This window comes from Atta colombica, unplaced genomic scaffold (genome assembly GCF_001594045.1).
Source record: "Atta colombica isolate Treedump-2 unplaced genomic scaffold, Acol1.0 scaffold140, whole genome shotgun sequence".
Classification (NCBI taxonomy): Eukaryota; Metazoa; Arthropoda; class Insecta; order Hymenoptera; family Formicidae; genus Atta; species Atta colombica.
Genome location: NW_017259229.1, coordinates 1,810,667 through 1,828,498, shown reverse-complemented (window position 1 = coordinate 1,828,498; position 17,832 = coordinate 1,810,667). Strand labels below are relative to the sequence as shown.

The following is a 17,832-nucleotide window of genomic DNA, read 5'->3' as shown; positions in this document are numbered from 1 at the left end:
ATACATATATATATATATACACAAAATATATATATAATGGAAGAAATTAGATTTACTTTCCTCTCTTATAAGATTTTGACAAATTCGCTCGTAGCCAGACTGTTATATGTCTGTATTTCTTTACGATTAGCAAATTACATGAAATTAAGTGAAATCGATTGAGTAAATCGGAAAATATATTGCAGAAAGAATTGCAGTGTCAAAATTTCATAACATCATTGTGATAGTGCGTCTACGAAGCGGATGAAGAAATATCGCTTCTCGAAATAATAAAGTTCACGCGATCGAGAGTTTTGCTCGGCTCGTTCTCTCCGTGGCGGCCGATCCCTGCGATTGATACCGCCCACGTTTTCCTTCTTTACCATGCCTTCCACGAGGAGTCTTTTTGATTTTATTTATAACAACTCAAGTATAGTACTGAGTATTCGACTGAGATGATCGTATCCTTGCACTGCCACTACATCTTAAGTGCCATGAATCTGTGATGTTATCAAGGGTTTGTTCCAGATCAACATTCTTCCGTATATTTAAAATGTATACATAGAACATTTAAAAAAATATAGGGAAAGTAGAAGAACAAATTCTAATCTTGATCACTTAAGATACGATAAAAATTTATCTATGATATATATATATATAAAACAAAAATTTTTATTATATCCTAAATTGTCCTAAAAAATCTAGAATTTCTTTTTTTATATTTTTTTTTCTTTTTATATTTTTTATTTTCCGTATATATATATATTTCAATATGTATAACAGAAATTTAAAAAAGTACAAAAAACAATATTTTTATTTCTTTACTTATTTACATTCGAACATTTATTTTTAATTACAATAGTTAATTAAAAATAAAAATTAGCCATTTCGAAATACCAATGAAATCAAATCATAAATAGCTGCGACTTTTCTTATCTCACGATAAAATCTTCAAAACTGAGACGGATCAAAACGTGCGAGTTGAGCCCACGATGTGGCCGTGCAAAAGTCTGATCGCTTTTATCATATGAACTGTATTCTAATCGATGCGCTGATTTAAAGTCGCTGTTTGCGCGAACACCGACGCACGTATGCAGCTTGCATACTTTAAATATTATTTCACAATACACGCATACATACGAGACAGTTGGTGCCTGGCAGTGATTTATCTCCGGCTGGCCAGTCGATCGACCGTTCTCTAGTTTTCCATCGCAAAGTATGGATCAATGCGACAGCGCATGTTGCGTTTTCCGGTTAGACAGAGAACTCGTTTACGAGGAAAAAAAAGGCCATCCGGATATCTACAACGACAGGGATCGCGCATTGTGAGTCAGTCAGCCGCGACCTGCGACCTACGAACTGTAAACAGGTCGAACTATCGAAAACTCTCCAACTTTATGGAACAGCCGAGATGAAATATCGAACGGCGGCAGGAGATTTAATCTCTACAGTCTATGAAAGTCTGATGAAACAATGTGCTGTGAATGTAGACGTAATATATAGGGTAACTCCGGCAAATACGCTGTATTGGAATTTACGCTGCAGAAGTCAGAAAAAATAGAAGGAGTGAGGATAATTTTTCTGTAACTACTCTGTTATATGTCTTTATGTTATATTAGTATTGTGTTATGATTTCAGCTTCTTATTGTTAATATTAAAATGAAATTATTGTGAGTTGAATCGATTTGTCTTTCCCTATGAATAGACATATCCTATTCTCGTGACAAAAATGCAAGGATTTCAAAAAGTTTATTTTTTTATGAAAAATAAATATTTTGAATTTCTAATATTTTTTTCATAATAGTAGACAGTACAAAATTTTTAATAGTTCGTTTATTATAAATATAGTTTACTATAAATATACTATAATATAGTAACTAAATAATACTTAATAAATTAAATTTTTGATAGATGTGGCGTATATACTAGAATTATTCTAAATGTGTTATCGGAATCTCAAACTATCAAGAAAGCCTTGACTAGAAATATTAGGAATCTATATTTTTTTCATCTATCTGAAATTATTTTACCTGCATTGTTATACACAAATTTAAAAAGTTCTTGAAACAAATAATGATTTACAGAAAGTACATAAATCGATTGACATAAATCAATTTTTAAATTAAAACTTTAAAGTTTAAATAATGGTTAATAAGGTGTGTCTAATATTTTTGGCCAAGGCTATAATCTTTTTTAGACGTTATCAAAATGTTGAACTTCTGGCTGTCGATTCTGGCCACTAAATCAGATAAAAAACTTTGAGAGAACTTAATGCATTTGATTGCAGATAAATTTGATTCACTATCATTGTGATTCATGATGTGGTGCCTCTCCCTTGATGTATATGTCCAGAGTACCATAAATAAGATCAATGTCACAATCATAATTTTTCATATTGAGTCATTTGCGGACTCCGCTCTCTATATCTTGGAAAATTATACACATGGATATGTCGTGCACTCTTCATGGCATTTTCCTGAATATTTATGCGATGTTCGCTTAATTGCTCAGTTACTTCGTTCGATAACGTATAAACTACAAAATGCTTCTTATTCGACATTATCACGTTAATGATGGAAAAATACAGTGTACATTTTCATTTAATTTCAAATTTGTATTAAAGAAACGGTTTTGCTAAAGCATTTAAAAATTAATTGGATACAAATCTGTGAATTTGAATCATCAAAATATAATAATTATGTAAAATGCTTAAGAGTGTTAACAATAATGTTATAAAAAATATTCTAATCAATTTTTGAACGTTATATATTTTTTTGATGGTCCAAACAAAATTATTTTTGAATTTATGTCTTAATAATAGCTAAATTTTTAGATATTTCAACGAAACCATTTTTTTTGTGTACATTATTTAATTATTAAATATATATTTAATTAAATGAATTTTAATTAAATATTTTAAATGAAAAAAACTTATGAAGTATTGCACTCCTCTGCGCTTCTCGATCTATAAAAGAACGCTAAAGAACCAATTGGTTCGAATTGATTGTTGAAAGAATCATAAAAAGGTGCCGCAAGCAATGAGATGCGTGCGCCCTTCATAACGCGTATTCTCCGCTACTGTAATCGTCGTATACGATCGAGATGGTTGGGTAACAAGGATACAAGGAATACGGTCCTCTCTCTCTCTTTCGCTTCACTTGGGTAGCAGCCGCCGTCGCTGCTTGGCAACCAGAACCGACTCGCCGCGACGAAACGATACGGCAAGATACCGGTCGCCACGCCGTGAACCAGAGACCTTTCACGTTCCCTTCGCGTTGGCTCTGTTATCTAATGATGTATATTCGAGCGTTACGTTCAGCCACTACGGCGGATCCAACGCCTAGTAAACACGATTCAAGGATTCGAGCGCAACTCCTGTAACTTTGTAGCTGCATGCAGAAACACTACGTGCTGTCCTAATCTATGACTTTCATAAAACAGTCTTTCATAGATAAACCAATCGAGGAAATAGCAGTAACAAAAATTAACAAGTAGCTTTGAGCCACAAATCAGAAAGAATCACAGTTTGTTAAAGTATATAAAAATTTAACACACTTTTTTTTGAATGAAAAACGCCATATTCAATCAAGGCGGTTTTATGTGCCTGATAATAATTTTTTTCTAAATTTATACAATTTCCAGTTTAAGATAATTACGTGTCGATTGTCGGTTTTGAAATACAATCCTGAGTCGAAATTGAAGTAGTAACGTTGCAAATTAAACTGAGACGAGCAATTTAATATTATTGCTGCAAATAAGCATCTTGGAAAGTTAATGAGTTGATGCTAACATTAATTGCTAATTGCATTAACAACTTTCTAAGATGCTTATTTGCAGCAATAATATTAAATTGCTTGTTAATTCTGTGTTTCTTAACCGACGAATTAGTTATTTTCGTTTCAAATTTTACTTATTGATATGTATTGTACATCCCAAGTTGTTAAAATTGACATGGTCTTTTATTCTAATTATTAATTTATTGCTGTCTCACTCTCACTCGTTATATAAAATTATATTTTTAATTTCATGTAGAAATGACGAAGAAATCAACGAAAACGTTAATCTTTATGTCAGTAAAGTAAATTAACTAATACAAAATTTATTATAACTAGTATGACTTGAATACGTTTAGTCATTCGTGCGAATTTATCGAAGATACATTAGAAAAGTTATTATTCAGGTCTTTGAGCGATTTAGCTGATTAAAGTAGAGCAAAATATTGATGAAATAGTTTAAAAAATTAACATATTTTATTTGTAGAATTATGCTTTAATAATTGATAGAGTCATATAAAAATGAAAGTAAATATTGAAGAGAAATGTTGCAATATTAAAATATTGATCTAAAATAAAAAGGTGGACTTTCTTATTATTATTTAGGATACTACTAAAAAAAGTTTGAAAGGGAACGTATTTTTTATCTCTCTTTCTTTATCTCTTTCTTTCTCTCTTCTATTATAAATAATATTAAATCCAAATAATTAAATAAATTAGAGAAATAAATTATGGCTCCTTTTAAACCGCTTTCTTTTTAAATTTGCTTTGCAAAGTTTTCTTATTTTTTTTTTTCAGCAAAGATACTAAAGGCAGAAGAGAATATATGTATAAGAGAGATTATTCTGGGAACGATGCGTCGGGAGAGTTTCGGTACAACAACCTCCCGCACGCCCACGGGGCTAAGCATGGTGTCCATAACGCAGCGACGGTTACGATGTACCGTAAGGTGTCTTCACGCATGGTAGACCGAAGCGAGCCGAACAGCCGGCAGGATGTGGAAAACGAGGACGTATCGATTCGCGTTCTTTGCGAGCGAATCGAACGCGACGCGTCGCGACGCGCCGCGTACATCAATATTTACCGCAATGCGCATCCTACGAGCGTATTGACCGGAAAACACGTTTGTGACGTCGAAATCTGAATTTTCGATTCTGCAGAACAAACAGCAATTTCAGATCTCGCGCCGAAAGACAAGCAATTTATTCTTAATCCTTTATAGGCACATTGAATCCTTTTTGTCCAGCCTAATTTTTTTTTTTGCTGTTCTAGATTTTCAAAAAATCTAGAAAAATACAGAATTACTTTTCTACAATTCTGCTACAAATAGTTACTTAAATATTAAAATCTTTATTTAATAAAAATTTATGTCAAGAAATTTGAGAACGAAATTTCATTCGAATAAGAAAGACTCAATATATCTATAAAGAATGTATTATATGTATTTTTTAACAAAATAAAAAAATTACAGATTCTTCTATATTGCATTTGAAAGATTAGTGATTTGAATTTAGAAAATTCATTCAAAAATTAATTCAATATGTAGACATAGTAGACATTTATTTAAAAAAAATAATTAAAATTAAATGAAAGTATTTTTAACGATAAAATTGTATTGTTAAACATATTGATCTTTCTGAATATGTATACAACATTCATTTTTATACGAAAAATAAAGTTTCCAATTCTAATAACTTTTTGCAGGAACTATAGCTGATCCTTAATTTAAAGCTATTTTTTATTTCTTATTTAATTATTTGAATTTAATATTATTTAATAGAAGAAGAGAGAAAGAAAGAGGTAAAGAGAGATAAAAAATAAGTTCCCTTTCAAACATTTTTAGAAGTTCCTAAATAATAATAAGAAAGTCCACCTTTTTATTTTAGATCAATATTTTAATATTGCAACATTTCTCTTCAATATTATATTTCTCTTCAATACTTTCATCTCTATATATAACTCTATCAATTATTAAAGCATAATTATTAAAGCATAATTTTAAAAATAAAATATTTTAATTTTATAAACGCTATTTCATCAATATTTTCTTCTACTTTAACCAGCTAAATCGCTCAAAGACCTAAATAATAATTTTTCTGATGTATATCTTCGATAGATTCGCACGAACGACTAAACGTATGCAAGCGAGGTCGAGTAATATTTCCGTTATCGCATGCACACGAGAGCCCGAGGTTAAGCCTTTCACGGGGGAATAATATCTCTGGAACGATTTTTACAAACGTAACTCGATTCACTTTATCGAGATTAACACTCTTCATTATCTTTTTACGCAGTCGTGTGTGTTTTATGTATGTTAGATTAACATTTTCAACGACATTAAGTTCCATTATCAAGAAAGAAGACATTATAACAACATTATATTAGTTTTCATTATCAAGGATGATTCATTATACTTTATTGACTCCAAGAGAATTCTTCAATTTGCCTACTAACTCGAACAATGTCTCTGAATAAAGCATTTACGCACCATCAGCTTCACTTAGGAAATCAATTGCGGCATTTATCGTCAAGACTCCAATCGATTTTCAAAAAAGACATCGATGCTTCACGATCAGCTTTTTGCATGATCAATTACGTCTTTGATTATTTAATCATTTTCGACACGTTTTATCTATATATGCATCTTTATATAACTACTTGTAGAAATTTTTTTTTTTGTCGCCTGACAACAACGAAGAATGACTACTTGCCGGCGCGACCGGTCGTACCACTCCGTCCGCTACTACTGGCAACTACGAATTTTCGTTGCACTGCCGCGATCGACAGTATCGTTATAAATTCATAACGACGTACGGCCGTCCGACGCGAGAAATTAATGACCGGAGAATGCAGAATAACTGTTATTCCTATCTTCTTCGCCATCGGCGGTGATCTCCTCGATCTATAATTTGTGGAAACCTCGATCGCCAGAATCCCCGATTTCATCCTCTTCTTCAATTTCTTTAACCGTCTGATAAAATATTGTTTTACAAAAATTCAATGCTGTTGTATTCTGCAAAATTTTTTAAAAGAAACATTTAATATTCTGTCTCCTTAATTTTGGAATCTCTATTTAATTGTAATATTAAAATTATAATTTCACAAAAATATTCTAATTCTTTGATTTACGAATTGTTTTGTAAATGTTATTTAAATTGTTATAATATATAAAAAAAAAAAAATTTCTACAAGTAGTTATATAAAGATGCATATATAGATAAAACGTGTCGAAAATGATTAAATAATCAAAGACGTAATTTTGAGTGAAAAATGCTGTGACGATGTATGTTCAACTACTAACAGTTGTAATGTTACCGCAGAGCTATTATTACATGTTGTAGTAATTAATAATGACGGGGCTACATACATACATGTAATATAAGGCGTCCTACATGAAAGATGTATGAAGCGCCAAGTAGTACACGTTCGTGCAATCGATCGTTTTATATAGCATCGAATAAATCATACATGTATGTTTTCAGTTTATAAGAAAAGTGAAATAATTTTTCATAAAGAAAAGAAGAGCGTAACACCTTTTGGACATATTGACATTAGAATACAATAATAAATCCTTCACAAAATATGTATTTTGTGCAGATTAATAGAAATAAAATTTTAAAATCAATTTCTTCTTAACAAAAGTTTAATTGCGCATAATTTTTTTCATTTTATAATTTATGATTTTGTGTATTTTGAAAGGTAAATCAAATATTAAAATTTTTGCATAAAGAAAACGATTTTAAAATATCTAAAAATTTAGTTAGATCTAAAAATAATTTTATTAAAATTATTTAAAAAGAATTATTAAAATAATGTATGACGCTGAAGCTGATTGATAAAATATCAAAATTATTTGCATAGCAATGCTTTAATGTTCTATATAATTTATTTTGATAATCTAATAAAATTATTTTAGACAGTTAGCTAAATTTGTAATATATTTTAGCAAAACTGTTCTTTCATATATTTTTAAATTTTTATTTTTCTCATTTAATACTTTTTATTTTTATTCCTCTCATTTAATAGATAATCTAGTTTACAATTTAGTAAACGTCTTTTAAAATTTTTGTTAAAAAAAAATAATTTGAGATATTAATAAGAATTCAAACAATATCGATTCAACATCACACCTTTCAGTTAAACCGTCTAATCCAGTCGGGGCGCGTTTTGATTCAAAAGTATCACAAGCACGTCACACATCGCATCGTTCCGCACATTTTCTCGCAAAAATGTTGCATCGTCGGTAAAAAAGCTCGATCAATAACTGGAGATCAGAACTCAACGCGAAACGCTTGCTGCGAAGATCATGACAAGACTGACGCATCGTTCCATGCCAAGCTGAGTCCCGTCGATCCACGACTTTCACTTCGATCATCGAGAGGCCCCTTCCCGACCGTTTATTCGCAATGCACCCACGCTCTCGTGTCTCAATCACGACATGCTCGTGCGAAGAATGAAGCACAATCGCAACACGATTGCCGTGGCACACGCTCCGATTTTTTGTACTTACACGCGATAATAAAAAGTGAAGAAGCCAGATATAAAAGTGACAATATTTACTAATATAAATTAATTGATATAAATTAATCAACAAGATCATTATTAAATAAAAGAATTAAATCTCTGCAAATGGTCGTAATATTTAAAATTATCTGCAGAATGTTTTTAATTCAATTTATCTATTTTCTATAAAATAGATTTTCTATAAAATTTTATATAATAGAAAATTATAATATCTGTACAGAAAGAATTTTGCTGCAGTATTTAAAAATTTAGCTATATATATAAATATAAATATAAATATAATTATATAGAAACGCTTCAATTGGTTGCTAGAATGTTAAATTTTTTGTAGCATTAATCATTAATACTTAAACGTTCTATATAAATATTTTGATGGTTCGCCAAATTATTTGCAGGTTTGTATCTAATTAAATTTTTAAATACCTCAGAAAAACCGTTATTCTCGTGTTTTTTTTTTAAAGCAATTTATGTTGCTTGATTTCATACACGAATTGATTTATCATAAAAACATGGTTGCGTTTATATTAAATGTAATAAAATAATCTAAAATGCAAACAATGTTAATCTCGACATGTTCGCGAATTTTATTATTTCTTCGTTAACGATGCCGGAAAGTGCTAAAAACAAGGAAAATCTTGACCCAGTGAGTCAGGACATTGTAAAAGATGATATCGCTGGAGCTGCTTCTCGTAACTCACATTGTACGCATGCAAATCTTCCTTTCTATGTTAATCAGATTAACAGGCTTTCATCTTGACGCGTTCGATATGCCACGATTAGCCGCGGGGGCGAAACGTACAGGAGAGACACTAAAGTATACTAAAGTAGTAAAACGCGCACCGGACGTGCAAATCGCACGCAACCGGCGTTGATCTTATCCGACAGTTTCAGTTTCCACGATCGGGGTGCATCGGGCCTGCGGTAACGCGAACTGAAGCTAAATGGGGCTCCTCGTGTGAGAAAGGTCACGCATCACTGGGTTACCGAGACGAAAAGGAAAAATAAAGTGCTCGATTGTTACCGGTTGCGACTGCATTTCTCACGCACAGTTATCCGTAAAAATTCGTGACATGAATCAGACTGAAAGAGAGAAGAATGAAGGAAATGCGTGCGTTGCAAAACAGCATACAATAAAGACAATTCTGCTGAAGTCTAAAAAATCTAAAAATTTAGCTCTAATAAATATGAAAATAATTTTGTTGAGCCATCAAAATAATTTTCATATTTATATATAATTACATAGAATTCTCAAGCATGATGAGCTACATTGGAAAATTTTTATAAAAGTGAAGTTTTGAATTTGACATTCTATACTGAAAAAAATCAACCAAGACTTCCAATTAATCTAACCAGATTTTTTCCAGTGTCGCAATCAGTGAGCATCCTATACAATTATTTTGATGGTCCAACAAAATTATTTTCAGATCTGTATTTATTGCTAAATTTTTAAATACTTCGACAAAATTGTCCTTTCTCTGCAGATTATAGACTTATAAAATTGGATTATACAAAAGTAATGATTCCTTTGATCGATTTCTCTTTAACAATTAGAAAGAAATCAATCGAAATTGAACATATTAAATTTTTCCGAAAAGGTGAGTCAGATCTGCAGCGCTGTACTAAATCCTCGATAAATAAATCATTCAATTAAATCTGTCGTGAAACGAAATGAACGTTCTGCGAAAAAAGAAGACTCGTTTTATGACTCTATCGCGCTAAGGAAAAAGTTAGACGCACGTTTCGCGTCTCGGTCGCGTGGATCGCGTGCTTGAATCTTTATCGGCATTTCCACGATCTCTCGCCTGCGTTTCGATGATTTTTCGATACAGCCGGACGATCGCTCGAAGTTGGATTTCCAGGTGGATTCGCTTCCGCGGTGAATGGCTAAGGCGCCCGCGCTTTCAGAATGAAAGCATCGAATCGATTTCTTACGTAAGTCAATTCTTTCTTTCCGCAGCTTCAGTCATTCCTAGCACGCACGTTCGTCCATGGGATGATATGCCCGAGATTTTTGTACGCATCAATTTCGAAGCTAATGATCCGTTCGGTAAAGTTTCGCAAAAAGAGGAGGAACGCAATTTGTGGTTGGGAAAAAAATATCGAGGATAATAATCTTGTTCCTGTGATATATAGGGCGTTATTGTTAAACGTTGCAAATTATCTTTTCTCTAATTTAAAGTCGATTTTGCCGAAAATTCGGAAACTTATTTCTGATTTTTTACAGTTTTTTTTTAATAATTTCCAATATTAATCAATCTTAGTAAATGAATGAAAATGAATAAATCTCCATAAATTATGAATTATGATTTTGCACGATCAAAAATAATTGTAACAGTTATTGTAATAATTTATAATTCATAAATGTAGAAATAATTGCTCAGTTAGCTAACGTTAATAACATTTTCTCATTACATTTTCGCTCCGGCAAGTTCATTAGGATTCTTATTGCGTTTTATTGTGCTGCAATTTCTTTCTCACCGTTAAATTCTGATATTGCTAGCAAATCGCTATCGCGTTAATTATGCGATGAAAAATCAGAATCGACATGTTTATTTTCAAACTAATAGCAGAGACAGTATCTCTCTTTTATTACTGTATTAATCTCTTTTCTACTTACTAATAGCATGACACCTTAAAATTTAAAATTTAGAAATGTAACATCTTAAAACGATAAGAAAACATCTAAAGTGATTTAAATTAATTATCTATTTTATAAAAATGTTAATAACCTAAATAATAATATTAAATGTTAAGAATTTGAAAGAATTTACTTTACTAGAAATTCATAGAATAATCACAAGAAGATTAAAGATGTATATATGTGTCACTTCTAAAAATAATACCAAAAATATAAAAATTTTATAGATTGTTCTATTATCAAGCAATGCGGTAGCGTCACGACGCCAAGTGCATAAAGATACAAAAAGAGCCGCTTGACCATTTGATGTATGAATTGATGTATGAATCATTTTGATGTATGAATCATTACGTATACGTTCGTGCCGTTGCCAAATTTGCGACACTGAAAGAAAAGATGGCTGCTGCAGCAAATTAGATTAGGTAAAATATGGCATAGCATTTTTAATTGGCTGCAGCAGCCAATTTTTTGTTACAGCAACCAATTTTTGATTGCGTTAGCCTATTTGCAATGTCAATATAGGATTTCGGATTTCAATATATCGGATAGATTAAAACAATCAAAAATTGGCTGCTGCAACAATTAAAAATGCTATGCCATATTCAGCCAATCTTTTCTTTCAGTCACCATTAGATTTATCTGGAGTTTTGACATCAATAAATTTTAGATTAAAATTGCTCAGAAACTAAAATCGTAATCAAAAATCTAAAACACTTTTATTATATAATGTTATCGGTATCTTTTAATTGCGACCAATCCGTACATAAATGTACAATAATTATCAATGTACATGAGAGAGAGAGAGAGAGAGAGAGAGACACGGGCGTTGACGACGTTGTTTTCAAAAAATTTTAAAAACAGTGAAATCCCTAAAAAAATCTCTTTTAAAAAGAAAAAATATACGCCAAGTGCATAAAAAAGGTATCGAATATTACATTCTTTTTAATAAAAAAATGATAAATGCAATTAGCCAAGTATTTCATAATGCAAGACACATAAGATAGATTGAAAGTGATTACTAAAATAGTCAATTAGATTATAATGAAGAAAAAACTTGGTGTGTCCGGGTCACATTAATTGCATTTCTGTGAATATATTATCTCAACATAGTATTTGTATTATAAATTAAAATATAAAAATAATAGACATTTTATATATATAAATATATATATATTTATGTAGTTACATAGTTTGTGGAACATGAAAATACATTCATAAATAATAAACGATATAAATTATGAAGAAACAATATGTAATAATATTGATAATATTTAGACATTATAGATAACAAATTTACAAGATTAGTAAGCAATTATTATTAACATCTCTTGTTTGTTGAATTATTGTTTTTATGTATTATGTATATTTGCAGAATATTGTATATAATAATCTTTTTATTAATTCATATTACAAATATAATTTCCGTACTATGAAAATATATTGATCCTAGAATATTACGTTTTAATGCGATTCGGACACGCCAAGTTTTTTTTCTTCACTATAATCCAGCTGACAGTTTAATCACTTTGAATCTATCTGTCTTGCGTTATAAAATACTTGGCTAATTGCATTTATTTCGAATCCATTTTTTATTAAGAAGAATGTAATATTTGATACCTTTTTTATGTATTTTTTTATATTATATATTATATATTTTTTCGTATATTTTTTTTCTTTTTAAAGAGATTATGAATACTGTGTAAAATTTCAACACAATTCTCTTATCGATTTAAAAATTATTTAATTCTTTTGTTTCTATTAATTCTTGTGTAAAATCGTGTTTTATAATTCTTATTTGCAAAGTTGATGAGGAAGTAACATATTAAATCAAATTTTATGCATATACTAATCAAACAATAATCAAACAATAATAAGTAGATTCATGCAAAAGTTTATTTGGATCCACTTATTTATTTAAAAGTTATTGACCTAAAAGTACAGAAAAATATATAATCATTTCGATGCATAAAAAAATTATTTGGTGATTTATTTTACAATTGTTTTGCAGAGCTAATATCATTAAAAGTTTTTGAATAATACTGATTATATAATATCAGCTTATTTTGGCTGCTTGATTGTTTGACTGATTTTAGCAGATATTGTATGATATCAACATCCTTAATTCTGTAGATGAAAGATCCATGTTCAGTATAAAACAATATCTACAATGATTGAGAGGCCATTCGCTTATTCTGATACTAATTAATTATGGGAGTAGCGTCGCTACTCCTACATGCCGCGTATTTACTACCGTTAGTAGCGTTATCAGTTACTCGACTCGCCGTTGCCGACACGTAACCGAACTGTGGCTGATTACGGCATTTGTAACAGCTGTTCGCTTCTATCAGTGTATTGTAGTCAGTTCCCTGACTTCTCTGCACTGTACAGTTACTTCGGGTGAAAGGTGAGAGCCCTTCCTGCGTCTTATGGTAAAAAGAAGAGATATAATGGATGAAGGAAGAAAATTTTGAGAAACAGACGCTCTAAATTAATTAATAAAATTGTTATTAAAAGGAAACTAATCAAAAAGAAAGGTCTGAAGCGTGCTATTTTATTGTATATTCTTATTTATTGTATATTCTTATCTCCTGTTAAACAATCAAATAATCGACTAATGTAAAATAAATGAATCTTGCATTTTCGAGTCACCAAGTATACTCCGCGATATCTATTGTACTTTGCGTTTGCGATACTAAGTCATAATAATTAAGCTAATTATGGAGGCTAATTATACTGTCCGATAAAATAACTTCTTTTCAAACATTGGAACAAAACAATTTTTTTATAGTCTTTCTGAACTCTGAATACAAATACACTTTTCAGATTATTCCATAATGTCATAATTTTAAAAAATTTGCAATTCAATTTGCAAATATTATTTTGTCATGTTATTATTATGATATGTGACATACAAGGGAAGTTTTATTGCAATCAAAATTAAGTATATTGTTAGGATTTTTAGCTCTCAAAATTTTTTAATATCGGCCTCTCTCTTCCTCTCTTTATAGCGAAAATTATCTATGTATAAAAAATTAGATAAAATAGATAAATTTTTAGCAAGTACTACGATATTGAATATGTATTGTATCTAATCATATACATAGATGACAGAGATAGAATTTAGATTTGTGCTATAAATTCTCTGCATAAATTCTCTGATATGACATAATTTTCTATCAGATACAAAAAAACAGCGATAATTCTAGCTGGAGTAGCAAAATATTTTTTTGCGTGATGTTAATAAGATATTCATAGTAAAATATGGTCACTCAAAAAGACCTCAGCACACATCGATCGCCGTTATTTATCCATCTATTAAAATCAGAAAAAGAAAAGATCAGAAAAGGCGTGTGTGTGAACTCGTTCTCTTAAAGTTATGACCTAACCCGACGATCGCAGCGAAGGTTCTCTGGCCGGCATGAGGAAGAAACCGGTATAAGAGTCAATGAGAATTGGCTCTTTGCCCGGAGAATATGTCACTTTCGTCGAGTGCATTTGTACTATCTCTGAGCATAGAAAAAGAAAAAAGCAACAGACAACAATACGCGAGATGAATAATAAATGCGAGAATAATGACATTACAAGGCGATCGACTTGCTCCGATTTTTCTCGCGTTTTCCTTGACACTTTTTCATACAATTTGAATATTTATTGACATCATAAGAGATTTTTTAAACTCAAATTAATTTCTAAAATAGACTATAAAGATTTCTTTTCCAGCATTTACTTGCTAAAGATAAAAATTAAAAATAAAAAGTACATTGTACAAGTAAATATGTATACTGAAAAAAATTTACTAAATTTCTTTGAATAGTATTATAAATAAACATTATTTACAGTAAATAAGTATTTACACAATAAAAAAATGATAATTAATTAAATAAAATTAATAATTTTTGTGTCAAATAAATATGTTACATTTAGTAAATATTTATTTAGAATTATTCAAACAAATATTTATTAAAATTTATTATTTTTTTAGTGTATGAGATCTTTTATGTAATACAATATCAAAAAAAAGATGACATTCACGTTTTATTTGGAAAATTAATTGTCCGGAAGAGAATTAAATAAATTAAACGTTATCACATTTCCTCATGGACGTTACGGTTGCACAAATGTATTTTGACGGATGCGTTAGTTATTAGACTGTGCTATTTGCACAAAGTGAGAAATTAAATTAATGCCAAATTAAATTTCCGTTTCACACATTTGATCAATTAACATTGTGAGTAAAACTCAAACTTCGAATTTTATGATTTTTACAAATGTTTATATACAAAGGACTATGCTCAGTTTGGGTTCCCGGCTGAACAGCAATGAGACCTAGCTAGAGCATAAAAAAAGAATTAAAAAGTTCCATATGCACAACTTTGTAAAATGAGTCCCTTGAATGCTACAGTTGTTCAAAGTTTGCTATTATGTATTGTGTATCATATAAGACTGGTTTTATTCGATTTTTCGAATCATCTAGTATCTAGAATATATTCAATCTTGACGAAGACAACTAAAATCTTTTTTGGATCCCAAATGAATAGTTAGATATATATTAATCGATGAAGAGGGGAAAGAGACACTCAAAGTTTGAAAGATTTTAATTGCCTAATTGAAATATGGCCAATATAAAATATGGCCAAACATGGACCTTATCTCTCTCTCTCTCTTCAGCTTCCACATCGAAATTCTCTAAAAGTAAAAAAATATCATTAATTGTTTTTACTGGCATATGGACTTCGTCAAAGTGTTGGACATATTCCAGATACCATATAACTGTCAATCGGATTAATGAACTGTATTACATTTTAGATATTACTTCAATGTCTTTAATACAATCCGTTACTGCCGTTAGTGCGGGGAGATGTCGCACCTGGACGCAGAGAAATTGGATAAGATTAATGATGGTCATAATAGCAAACTTTGGATAATTTTAGCACTCAGGAAACCTCTTCTATAAAACTAGTCTTATGGAATTTTTGATTCTCTTTTGATATCTTAAAATTTTAAGCATGTCTCAAAGTTCATCCGGGGTCCAAATTTCGCTATAAAACTGGACATAATCCTTTGTGTATAAGCACTAAAACAATCTTTAAGTAACAAAATTCTAATATATTAATGTTAAATAACTAATATTAATAAAATTATTGATAATTAAATAACTAATAAAATATTTAATAAAATTCATAGTAAAATAAAAAAATTTATACAATATGATTATATAAATTTTCCGAAACTTTTATATAATCCATTATGTAAGAATTTAAGTCTTATAATCTTAAAATAATTACAAAGTATAACATAATATGAAAGAGAATTTGCAAAGTCGATAAATAAAATATTCGTTTCGTTGCGCACAATTATCCTCCGTAAAGGCCAAGAAATATTACGATACAACAATCGGTAGCGAAAGGTTAACGGTCATTATCGAAGTTAATAGAGTGTCACGTGTGTTAGAGAAGGAAATTCGGGGATCGTCCCAGATTCTGATCTTCTGGCTGTCCGAACAAAAGGAATAAGTTTATCGAACGCGACTAAGAGACAATGCGCCTCCTCGTCCGTCGGTTTTGCTCTCCGGAGGCGGTCTGCTGTGTGTGCACGCTACACCGAGCAGAAACTCCGATCTACGTACGTTACATAAGAGAAAAGTGTAAGCCCTACCGCGCGTTATGCCGCTGCAAGTTCTTCTCGCCTCGCAAAGCTGAATCACCCGCGCGTCAAGCCAGATGGATTTAATTATAGACGATCAAGTATTTTCCCAAAAGAGCCACGAGCATATTTTTCAAGCACGCGATATCATAAATTTTACATCAACTTACGAAAGTGCAGATAGAATTATTTATATTTATCAGGAAGACGTTAATAATTTCTGATCAATTATTTCTCCTTTTCCTTTCTTTTCGTTACAAATATGATGGATATTATACTCGTACAGTGCGAATCGCCAGTTGCTCCGATATTTAAGCATTGCGATTCGATTTACTCGGTAACCTCACGAGATCGCAATATATGAGATTATTCTGTATATTCTGGAGAACAAAAGGAAAAGGCGCGCGCAGGCGATCGCTCTCACCCGGATTCAATCCTCGCATTTTCCCTCTCGTGTGTACAAGAGTCGATTAAATACTCTCTCATCAAACCCTCTCCATTCAATTCGTTTCATTCGTGATCTTCTTTCACAATTTGAAAAAAAGTATTCGCGACAATATGCGCACGAATGATGATTTATAATAAAACTTTTTTCATGTAATTAATGAATAGGGTCTTTATTAACAAGATTTTAAGTATTAATATTTATTATAAAATATTTATTATAAAACTTTATTAAAATCAATTTTAGTAATCTCCGTCGATTAATCGGTCTTTATTGTTATTATGCAGCTAATCCAATCGAGTTTGATTCAGGAAAGTTATTGGACACGTTGTGTCCTCTCCATTTCAATTCATTTCATTCATTCGTAATCTTTTTTTCACAATTTGAAAAATATATTTTTCGCGTACAAATGCATCGTGATTCATAATAATATTGTAAAAAAGCTAATATAAAAGGCGAAAATGTAATGCAATAAAACGAATAAAAGCTGCTTTTTGTCATTATTGTTTCTCGGGGGGGGGTCGTTTCCGTGATTTTGCGTAACCCAGCTTGACGCTCATTAGATTTCACGCTTTTCAATCAATTGCGCTATGAACAGTAAGAGATATGGCTTGTAATTACGCACGATTTTCTAATTTATTTACGTTTTTATGATTCTGTAAGATCTGAACAACGCTTTCTCGAATCAAACTTGAATTAGTCATAATAACGAAAAATGTAAAGATCGATTAAATGAAGATTCGATTGAAGGAGATGTCACTAAATCTGATTTTAATAAATTTTACAATAAATATTTTAATAAAAATTCCCTCACTATAAATTACATGAAA

The 17,832-nt window shown here is 30.7% G+C and overlaps 1 protein-coding gene across 2 annotated transcripts in view; it reads right to left on the bottom strand.

The window, feature by feature from the left end:
• Window positions 1-17,832, bottom strand: part of LOC108684809 — a 38,392-nt gene that overhangs the window by 2,129 nt on the left and 18,431 nt on the right. The window contains exon 1 of one of the 2 annotated variants that reach the window (XM_018189303.1): window positions 7,883-8,052. The exons of the other annotated variant lie outside the window; for it this stretch is intronic. The gene's annotated coding sequence lies outside the window, so the exon portion shown is untranslated. Of the gene's footprint in view, window positions 1-7,882; window positions 8,053-17,832 lie in introns of those variants that run through there. 2 annotated transcript variants of the gene reach the window in all.